Source organism: Lactuca saligna, chromosome 9, assembly GCF_052625555.1.
Source record: "Lactuca saligna cultivar CGN05327 chromosome 9, ASM5262555v1, whole genome shotgun sequence".
Lineage (NCBI taxonomy): Eukaryota > Viridiplantae > Streptophyta > Magnoliopsida > Asterales > Asteraceae > Lactuca > Lactuca saligna.
In genome coordinates this window covers 81,975,029-81,986,780 of record NC_136425.1, presented here as the reverse complement: position 1 = coordinate 81,986,780, position 11,752 = coordinate 81,975,029, and the positions used below count along the sequence as shown (strand labels likewise).

The 11,752-nt window shown below is 35.7% G+C and overlaps 1 long non-coding RNA gene across 1 annotated transcript; it reads left to right on the top strand.

The window, feature by feature from the left end:
- Positions 1 to 1,096: 1,096 nt before the first annotated feature.
- Positions 1,097 to 2,230, top strand: LOC145017269 (uncharacterized). Its single transcript, XR_013666449.1, has 2 exons — positions 1,097 to 1,568; positions 1,810 to 2,230. It is a non-coding gene; the product is annotated as an uncharacterized LOC145017269 (long non-coding RNA).
- Positions 2,231 to 11,752: the final 9,522 nt, after the last annotated feature.

Sequence of the window (11,752 nt, the reverse complement as noted above, 5' to 3'; positions counted from 1 at the left end):
CTGATGTGGAAGATCAGAGAAGGATCGGAACTCTTCTCTATGATGAACGTTGTGAATGAACGTGTCTAGGAAATGAGCCTAATAACGTGAACGAAGGTGATGCTATTAGGGAACATGGGTATTTTGGTAATTTTTACTTTTATATATATATATATCCAAAGTCATATTTTAATTAAACTTAAATACATATGATTCTAAAAAACTTATCTAAAACTCTAAATTAAATATAATATTACTAAAAAAACCTTTCTAATATTAAAATTAACAATTTTAATTAGAGTAAATTGCACAACTAGTCCTATGGTTTGGGGTAATTTGCGCATTTTGTCCCTAACTTATTTTTTTTAATTTGGAAGATCCTTACTATTTGTTTTTGTTACACGCTTAGTCCCTATTGTTTGTTTTTATTACTCACTTGGTCCCTATCTTACCTAAAAAGACTATTATTTAAATAGGGAAAAATGGTGGAGTAGGTAAGTAAGGTGAGGGGGAGGAGTTGGAAGTTTGTTTATTTAAATAAATTAAAAAAATCAAGGGCAAAATACTATTTTTAGGTAAGACCGGGACCAATCGCGTAAAAACATAAACAATAAGGACCTTCCGAGTTAAAAAAAATAAATTAGAGACCAAACAAGCAAATTATACTAAACCACAGGGAGCAATCTAGACCTGACAATTTGATACACGACCGGACACGATACGAGTTTTCCGTGTATGTGTTTTAGAAATTCGTGTTTCGTGTTTATTCGTGTCTGACACGTATTTTAAATTTGTGTTTCGTGTCTTACATGTGTCAAACACGAATTTACCTGTTTAGACACGTATAAGACACGATAAAAATGTGTGTTAACACGTGACACGTAAAAACACGTATATACACATATATATACTTTAGGGTTAAATTTTATATTTAAAATATATTAGGGACCAATTTCGTAAAAATCAATAATTAGTTTATAGACCTAGCTTAAAAAAACCATTAAAAACATGTCTATTCGTGTTTTTACGTGCTTTTGTGTAACACGGCTAAATAACGTATATATTCGTATCTTGTCATGTGGCACACAATTTTTTTATGTGCCTTGTTCGTGTTTGATATCCCAAACATCTTTTATAATTTGTGTCTTATTCGTGTTTAACAAATTCGTGTAAGGTCCAAGTCCAGAGCAATCGTGTAACTTACTATTTTAAATATGATTAATCTGATTAAATAACGATTGTCTGCACTTGTTCGTCGACCTTGAATCGGCTAAAGACGGATTGCTGAGCGTATCCTCCACTTGTTCATCGACCTTAACACATTAATTGTAAGCTTTCACAATCAAGTAACTTCTCCACATTTTCAATATTTTCCAATGGATTCTCTATGTGTGCTCAATTGTTTCTCCGTCACAATAATGCATCTCCTATAGAAACCCATTCCGCAAGGGAATTCACCGTAATAGGAAAAAAATGTCTTGGGTTGTGATTTTTTGAAGCCAAGAGCTACTCTCATCGTGGTCATTGCTTGATATTTCAACACAAATTCTGCCCTCGTCTGTGATGTTTCCACCCTAACCAGGTTACAGGTAGTTTCTTAGAATTTTGTTATTTTTTTTTTATAAATTTCCTTAATTTCTGCGTTTTAGAACTGCAAATGTATTGATAGTATTGATTCGGGCCATAAATTCTATTATTGCATATTTACTTGGGTATTATCATGCTTACTTGATTCTATGTATTCGAGTTTCTTAATTTTTGCACATAAGATGTTTGACAAAATGTCTAAAAGAAACATTATGAAGCTAACATAACAATATTTGTTCTCAGAGAAGAAGAGACACTGGGGAAACGGAAATGAAGTCAATGATGTCTCATGGGCAAGTTCAAACCTTCCGACTAAACCATCAAGTGAAATTTGGTGAGCAAGTTGGAGTCTTGGGGTCCACAAAAGAATCCGGCTCATGTAAAAAGAAGAACAAGATGGGGAGTCTCATGGTGCCTTCTATTATGCTTGTTTTTTGTGGTGTGTTTGCTGAGGGACCAAATGACTCCAAACTTGGACTAAAAACCGCTATTGGTATCATTGTTTCTAGATTACTAGTGCTTCCTGTGTTAGGAATTTGAGTTGTAACTTTTATGTCCATTTGAGTTCTAGATTACAAGTGTTTCCTTTGTAGACATGTATATATAAAATGATGTTTTCATAGGTTAACTTTTATGTCAATTTGAGTTGTAACTTTTATGTCAATTTGAGTTCTAGATTATAAGTGTTTCCTTTGTTGACATGTATATATAAAATGATGTTTTCATAGGTTAAGTTGGTTATGGTTATCAGTTTATATTAGTTAACCAGAAAGATTATAATTTAGAGAAGCTAAAGTACATTGCATTAAAATTTGAGAAAAAACAAAAAACAAATAAAACTACATTGATATTAAAAGATATAAAGTCAACAAACTGGTTGTTCATTATACTACATATTATTATTGCACATAAGCATAAGCCACAATTGACAAATTTTAAGCATAAGCTACATATTTTGGTCATCTAGTCAAACTACAATTGCTCCCTGTTGCAAAAAAATGATAGAATTGGTCCAGTTAAAATATTTTTAAATTTTGATTTTTAAATTTTAGGGAGATAACTTTGTTTTTAAATTTTGATTTATTTTGGATTTAGGAAGAAAATACATATTTTAATATTTAAAATATTTTTTTGTCTGTTTTGTTGTACGAGTCGTGTGTCACAAGAAAGTTATACTTATTTTATATGTGTTTTAACGGGTAAATTTGTTCCTCACTTATGTAAGACACGCAACAAAAATTTGAAATACGCATCGAAACAAATACATACGGAACATGAACTTATCAAACCAATAAATGAAAAACATGTCATCTACATATTGTGTCAGTTGGGTTGTGCATCGAATTGTTAGGTCTACTATAATGGCCACCCTTTGGTTTCCTGCTATACTGTCCTAGTGTGTGCTTTGTGGATTTGTTATATGTGACTACATATGATGACAAGTAGTCAGGAAAGATATATCAAGGTAGGGGTTGGTTAAGTTGTGGTATGTGGAGTAGGGAACACTTTGTAGCTATGTTGACAATTCTAGATAATCTTTTTATGTTATTTGGGTTATAATTGTATGGCAAAGTGAATTACGTTAGCGCTATATGGCAATGGAGTAGATGTTGGGTTATGAGCAAAACATCAATCATATGGTGCACATGCAAACCCTAAAGCTTTGGATCTAGCTTTTCCTAATTGTACATGCAATAATCATCTAAAGCTTGTAAACCCTAGATCTAGCATACCAAAAACGAAATTACATCTAATAAACAAGTTAGAGTGTTACCTTTGATTGTAGCTTGATGATCTTGATCGTATAAGAACCTAACACCTCAAATGTGACGCCTCTAATGAATCATAAACACCAAAAAAATTGGAGAATCTTAGAGAGAGAGGGAGGAGTCTCAAAATTTGGCTAGCAATCCTTCTAGGGTTTAAGTGCCGAAAATTGGATGTCCAAGGGGCCTTTATATAGGTGAGGAATTAGGGTTTCAGTCAAAGACCTAATTCGGTTGCTTAATCCCTAAGTAACCCATAGGAACATTCCAAAACCCTAGCCTTGGACGAATTTTTATGGACTACCGTAAGATTTCGTCCACCCCTACCTTTAGGGATCCTCAGCCCATTTTGCAACTATCTCATAATTACAACTCCAATGCCCTTAATTCTATTAACCTCTTTTGACCACAAAATTAATTCTAAATTAATTATTCACCAATGTTAATTAAATAATATGATTTCTCATTTAATATATTATTCATATAATATATTAATAAACAATAATAACCTCTTTCTCCACTAATTATCCATTCAAGTTGCTTTGGTGAAGGCAGCCCAAAAGGACCATGCTTCAATCGGGTCAAATACATACCAAATATAGTTATGGACTTAGACACTAATCCAACAGTCTCCTACTTGGATAAGTCTAATAACTATAAATGTAAGTACGACTTCAAAATCCAATTAGCAATTGTATCTCTCAAAAGCCGCTGTCAAACTCTGACACATCCTTTAGACAAGGGATCGTATAGTCCTCCGTTCTCAAGATATCGTGTGTACAATTACATGGAACATAGTCATACTTATTGTCTAGCAGTTTGTTTCTCGGTCTCTGATCTGTCTGACATAGAACTTAATTGAACACATCAATTTAGTCTTGACCAGGCCCGACACATAAGTCAAACCAAATCATCGAGGGGCCCAAGATATCGCTTTTAACCTTATGGGATAAAAGGAACAGATAAACTTCAACTTATATGCTCTTACTATTTACTCATCAAATCGTACACAACAGTGCATTTAATAACATCAAATTACTGATGTGTTATGCATTATCAATGCACAACCAACTATTAAACAACAACTCATATATCTAGGTTTAAAGACTATATGATATTATCATCTCACAATCACTCGTGATTAAATTCCATGAAGTGATTCATATGAGCACATGTATGATCTAATACTTAAATCTTATTTCAGGAGCACTCATGAACGTTGCAGGAAACATTTGCTATGTCTAAACATTCAGACAATCTACAAGCCAACTCAAGACACTCTTCTTTCATACCTACTTCCAACGTATGATCGATTGTGGATAGTTTAAATAATCTTATTATTTAGGAAGTCAAAACATGCAAAGTGTAACAATAGTAAATAATTAACACAAGACAATAACCTTACTCATAAATAATACTCATTTATTTAATCATCAAATATTAATTACAATTTATAGATTACAATTTTCCAAAATCTATTTAATCACTAAAACTAATATTGTCCTTCAGCCCAATGCTCCTAGCATGCTGCAAGTGCTTAACCCTACTCAGTCCCTTCGTAAGGGGATCTGTTGGGTTATCCTCTGATGATACCCTCTTCACTACGAAGAGTCCCTCTTCCACCCGATGTCTAATGAAATGATATTTTCTGTCGATATGCTTGGATCTACAATGATCCCTCGGTTCCTTGGTCAAGACAACCGCACCTTCATTATCACCGAAAATCTCCATAGGCTCTTTTATGGTCGGTACAACTCCAAGGTCTCCGATGAAGTTCTATAGCCATATTGCCTCCTTTAACGCTTCGTTTGCTACTATGTACTCTGATTTACATGTTGAATCAGCTACCGTCTCCTGCTTGGAACTTTTCCAAGTCACTACTCCTCCATTCAGGGTAAAGACCCAGCCCGACTGAGAGCGGAAATTATCTCGGTCGATCTGAAAATTGGCATCACTATACCCTCGCACTCTTAAGTCATCACTCCCACCGAGGATAAGGAGCCATTCCTTGGTCCTTCGTAGGTACTTGAGAATGTTCTTTACTGCGGTCCAATGTGCTCTACCAGGGTTCCCTTGATATTTGTTGACCATGCTCAAAGCGAAGGCAACATCAGGGCGAGTACACATCATAGCATACATGATCGACTTGGTATTGCTTTGGATTGGTAACTCCCCTTTCTTAGAATTTTCCGTGCTAAAATGTTTTAACACTTTATCCAAGTAAGTACTTTGACTAATTCCTATTAGTCTTTTACTCCTATTTCTCAATATCCTTATCCCAAGAATATAAGAAACTTCTCCGATGTCCTTCATAGCGAAGCACTTACCAAGCCAAGACTTAACCTCCTACATGATTGGGATGTCGTTTCCTATGAGCACTATGTCATCCACATATGAAACGAGAAAGCTAACTATACTCACACTAGCTTTGACATATACATAAGACTCATCCTCACTTCTCGAAAAACCAAACTCTTTGACTTACTCATCGAAACAAAGATTCCATCTGCGAGATGTTTGTTTCAATCTATAAATGGATTTCTTAAGCTTACACACTCTATTAGGGTACTTTGCATCAACAAAACCATCTGGCTGACTCATGTAAACATCTTCTATTAAGGAAAACAGTTTTGATATCCATTTTCCATATTTCATAATCATGAAACGCAGTTATGGCTAGCATAACCCTTATAGATTTAATATTTTCTATTGGTGAAAAGGTCTCATCATAGTCAACTCCGGGAGTTTGAGTAAAGCCATTTGCAACCAATCGCGCCTTATACGTGTGTATTTTCCCATCCATGTCGGTCTTCTTCTTGAAGATCCATTTGCACCTGACCGTCTTACGACCCAGGACATTATCAACCAAGTTCCAAACTTGATTGTCATACATGGACTAAATCTCGCTGTCCATAGCCTCTTTCCACTTCGCAGACTCCAGACCTGCCATGGTTTCCTTGTATTTGTTAGGTTTATCCAAATTTATTAGTGTACTATCACTAATAAACATATCATCTTCACTTGTTATATGAAAACCAGAAAACATAGGTGGAACACTAACTCTACTGGAACGTCTAAGAGGTAAGGACTCGTCAATCGATTCAACAGGATTTTCCTCCTCGGGTTGAGCGCCAGTGTTAGAGGTTCCTTCATCGCTTGATTCTTGAAGCTCTTCAAGATCAATTTGCCTCCCGCTCTCCTCTTGGCATATGAGTTCTTTCTCTCGGAAAACCCCTCTCCTTGCAATGAAGACAACCCTCTCACTCGGTCTATAGAAGAGATATCCAAAGGACTTCTACGGATAGCCGATGAAAATACACCTCTCACTTCGAGGTTCGAGCTTGTCGTAAGTCTCTCGTCTTACGAAAGCCTCGCAACCCTAAACCTTGATATGTGCCAACGAGGAAGCTTTCCCTATCCACATCTCGTGAAGTGTTTTGGCAACCTTCTTCATCGAGACTAGGTTAAGGATATGAGCGTCAATCTCTAAGGTATACCCCCAAAACGAGATATGCAACGAAGCTCGACTCATCATGGAATGAACCATTTCTAACAAGGTTCGGTTACGCCTCTCAGCCACACCATTCAACTGCGGTATCCTAGGTGGCGTCAATTGCGAAACAATTATGCATTCCTTGAGGTAGTCGTGGAACTCGATACTAAGATATTCACCACCTCAATCGGATCATAGCATCTTTATCTTCCTGCCCAACTTATTCTCCACTTCTTATTTAAACTCCTTGAACTTTTTAAAGGTTTCTGACTTGTGCTTGATTAAGTAGATATACCCATATCTGATATAATCATCGGTAAAAATCACATAGAAACGGTTCACATCCCTTGTGGTGGATCTAAAGGGCCCACACACATCGATATGTATGAGATCCAATAAACCCTCACCCCTTTCACATGTACCAGTGAAGGGTGACTTGTTCATCTTTCCAAGTAAACAAGACTCACACGTATCATCATCCCTAAGGTCGAATGACTCCAACACTCCATCCTTTTGGATTTGGGCTATGCACTTCTTGTGGACATGTCCAAGACAACAATGCCACAAGCATTCTTTATCCAAACCATTGGAAGAATCAATATACAACACAATATTTCCTAAGTTGTCTATAACCATCACAGTTTCATATATACCATTACAAGGCAATGCTTCAAAATAGAAAGTACCATTAAAGAAAGCATTAATAGAACCAGTTTCATTATCAAATGAAAATCTAAAGCTTTGTTTATACAAACCATGAAAAGAAATAATGTTTCGTGTCATTTCTAATTAATAACAACAGTTATTCAAATCTAAACCTAACCCACTACTAAGAACTAAAGAGTAAACTCCAATCTTGGTTACAGACGATGCTTTCCTATTTCCCATGATCAAGTTTATCTTCTCATGCTCCACATCCCTACTTCTTCTTAGACCCTGCAAATCAGAACAAATGTGAAAACCACATCCTGTATCGAGGACCCAAGTCATAGCATGTGATGAATTATTAGAATGAATAGTATAAATACATGTGAAGGTAAGCTTTATCTTCCCATCCTTGATATCTTGTAGATACTTCGCGCAGCTTTGTTTCTGATGGACTTTGTCATGGTAGTAGAAGCACTCTGCGTCCTTTGGGTTTGAAGAGGGAGCAGTGGGACCAGCTTTGGCTCCACTAGAAGAGGTACCATCATGGGACTTTACCTTGTGGCTCTTAGAAGGAGCCTTCCTCTTTTTTCCCTTTCCTTGCCTAATAGCCAAAAAAATGGTAGCAACAGTAGGAGTAGACGCAACATATTTGCCTTTTATACTACTCTCAGGAGGCCTTGAAGCTTGCCTAGAATGACCTCCTCCTTGTCCATGTGGTAGGTCATACGAAACTGGTCGTAGTAAGGAGGCAAGGAGTGTAGAATGATATTTATGGCCAACTCCTCATCAAAGTTGACATTCAACTTTAACAAGCGGTCCACATACCTTTGCATTTTCTGCAAGTGGGTTATGATGGACTCTCCATCCTTCATTTTGGTAGTGATCATCGCAACAATGATCTCATACCTTTCCTTCCTAGCGCTTTGATGATACCTATCCATCAAATCTTGATATCTCGAACGGATAGAAGTACTAGTAGGACTTTTGGAGTTCAGTAGTCATTGTTGCGAGCATGATGCAATGAACCTTCTGTTAGGTTTTGGTATAATACAACATCCTATGGTGCACATACAACCCTAAATACCTTGGATCTATGTTTTCACTAATTATACATGCAAATGGTTTCCAAGGCATTAAACCTATAACTAGCATGCATTTGACATAAACCATATAATATACTAGTTAGGGAAACATACCTTTTATGTCGATTGAAGTCTTGATGTATTTGGCCTTAAGAGCTTAGCACCAATAGTATGAAATGCCTCAAAGGGAATCACAACACACCTAGGACAAAGGTGGCTCTTGAGAGAGAATTCCATGCACCAAAACACCTCCATATTTCTCTAAGAAAAGAAGTGGTGATTTTGGCTATGGAGTAACCTATTTATATGTAGGATTCCAAGGGTCATGGGTATAACCCATAATCCATACCCATGGGTTTTATGATCCATGGTTCATGTGGCCCAACTCTTTATGTATCCATACGTAAACTTGGTCCAACATGGATCATAAGCCCAACACATATAAATATAACAAATTTTCATAATTATTCCCCATAGATTTAATTAGTCTCTTTTGATAACTAAATTAATTCCAAATTAATTCTTGATCGATACTAATTAAAACATATGATTTCATATTAATATATTATAACTTATAATATATTAATAAACCATAAATAACCTTCTCTCAAAAGTCCATCCTAACAAATTGTCCTGATGATATGCAACCCAAATGGACCATGCTACTCTCGGGTCAAGTACATACCAATAATAGTTATGGGCTTAGACATCTAATCCAATAGTCTCCCACTTGGATAAGTCTAAAACTATTATTGCAAGTACGACTTCATAACCCGACTAGCAATCGTAGCTCTTAAAGCTGCTGTCGAACTCTGAACAAATCAATGACGCGTCCATTAGGTAAGGGATCATATATTCCTCCATTCTAAATATCATATGGACTGAGACATGGATTATAATCATTCTCTCTGTCCATTTGTTGTTTCCCAGTTTCCGATTTATGACGACTGACTAATTGAACAAATCAAATCAGTCCTGGCCCGGCCGAGCACTTCCATTTGTCATCATCAAATCATCGAGGGGCCCACAGATATTGCTTTTATCCCGAAGGTAAAAGAAATGGATAAACTTCGACTCATATGGCTTGTTCTACTACTTGTAGAATCATACACAAAGGCACGTTTTATAGCACCGAGTTACCAAATGGGTTTTCGTGCAATCAATGTACAACCAACTCATAGTAACAACTCATATCTCTAGGTTTGAAGAATATAAGATATTATCGTCTCATGATCACTCGTGATAAAATCCATGAAGTGATTCCAATGAGCGCGGGTTGAATCCAATAGTCAGAACTTATGAGCACTCATGAGTGTTGTAGCCCTTTGTCCAACATCTTAGACCTCTACAAGCCAACCCATGACAGTCTTGATTCATATCTACTTCCAACATATGACCGACTGTGGATGGTTTAAATAACTTAGTCATTCCGGAAGAATAACCTAGTTTATTTTGGAAGTCAAAACATGCAAAATGAAACACAAGAATAATTGAATCCAATATGGTATCAAAACCTATGAACATAAATAAAACACCTTTTATTTATCACCATATGATTACACATTATTCATTGTATACTATTTCAGCTATCAACTATATTCTTGAATTTAAAACAATAGTTGTCCCATGCTCCAAGCATGTACACTATGTTTTCTAAACACTAGTCATGTCATACACCAAGTATGCATACTATGTTTGTCTATGATCTTTACTTTGTGAACTAGATCAATTGAACATAACTTCAATGATTCTCTTTTCACACTCCCAAATCCTTACTGCAAATACAAGAATTCCAAATTCATGTCATTTACTGAAATCTGTTAGATTCTAAACTTATATGCATTGATCCTCTCGTAATGATTATGCACAAAGTCAGAAAGACTTGACAACAACCATTACAGAGAATTCCAAAAGAGATCAACTCCTTAGAAACATCCTTCTTGCATTAAGTTTCCTAATCTTAAACAGATTGAAAATTCTAACTTTGAAACATTTCCAGATTCCATTTTGACTATCACTTTTGAACAAGAGTTGCCTCCTTACAGATTATGTCAGTATAGTCCTTCCAGAATTATCACTATACTTCCAATTGTCCTTGAGTAACCAATCTTTGGTAAACCTTAGATTCTCCTCGATAATTGTTTAATCCTTCTAGTCATATCCAGTTCTAAACCTTTTCCCTTCTTAATGCCCCAGGCATTTGGAAAATTTTAGAAAGGATGAATATAGCACATGTAATCGATCCTATATCCAAAGCATATGGGACACGATTCATGATGTTTCACATAAAGACTAAACCAGTCTTTTTCTATAACATTTCCATTTCTATTTGCCAAGTTCAGATTATGAAAAGGGATGCCGTAATCATAATCGAATTTAAGAACGCAAATAATGGACCCATATACAGAATTTCCTTATGTTGACCCATTCCAACATGAAATTCATATATATTTCCTTGACTAAATGATTAAAACATCACGATCTAAGCTTATAGATTTGAGATGAAGTATAATTTCCTCTCCCTTAATTATAGCAAAACAACTTTTCCCAATTGAAACCTTTTGTTTTCTATAATTAACATTGCTAACTTGCAATACTTATCATAATAATCATGCTCCCACTAACATGATGATTATTAGCATAACACTTATGCTCCCACTAGCTTTGACATGTACCCATAAATCAACTGAACTTCTAGAATTCAATACTTTATTGACTTTCTTACCAAAGTTCAGATTTCTGATACTAGATTGCCTTGATAAGACTTTATCAATATCATACACCTCTCTTAGATAGCTCACATGTGTGTCTAAACAATTATGAAGAGGGATTCCATAATCATAATGTTTAGACCTTTTGTCATTCCCACAATTGCTATCTACTCAAAATCTACTTAGTGAAAGAGTTTCCTTACCATCATTTTCATGAATCGAAGAGCAACCTTATGACACTTAGATTTAATGTTGTATGTGTTCTTATCCATGTGAATTGTCAAAACCATAGTCACAAGACAAGGATAATGACAAATCCAAACTCATATGGACTAAACTCAATCTTAACTTCTTGCCACCTGGCAGCTCAAGGGCCTGCCATTGCTTCCAAGTTATTGTGCAACACATTGAGAACTCTAAGAACTCATATGCAAAGCCAACTTTAACTGGAATGGGCACAGAATATGTCAACACGATAGGTTATAA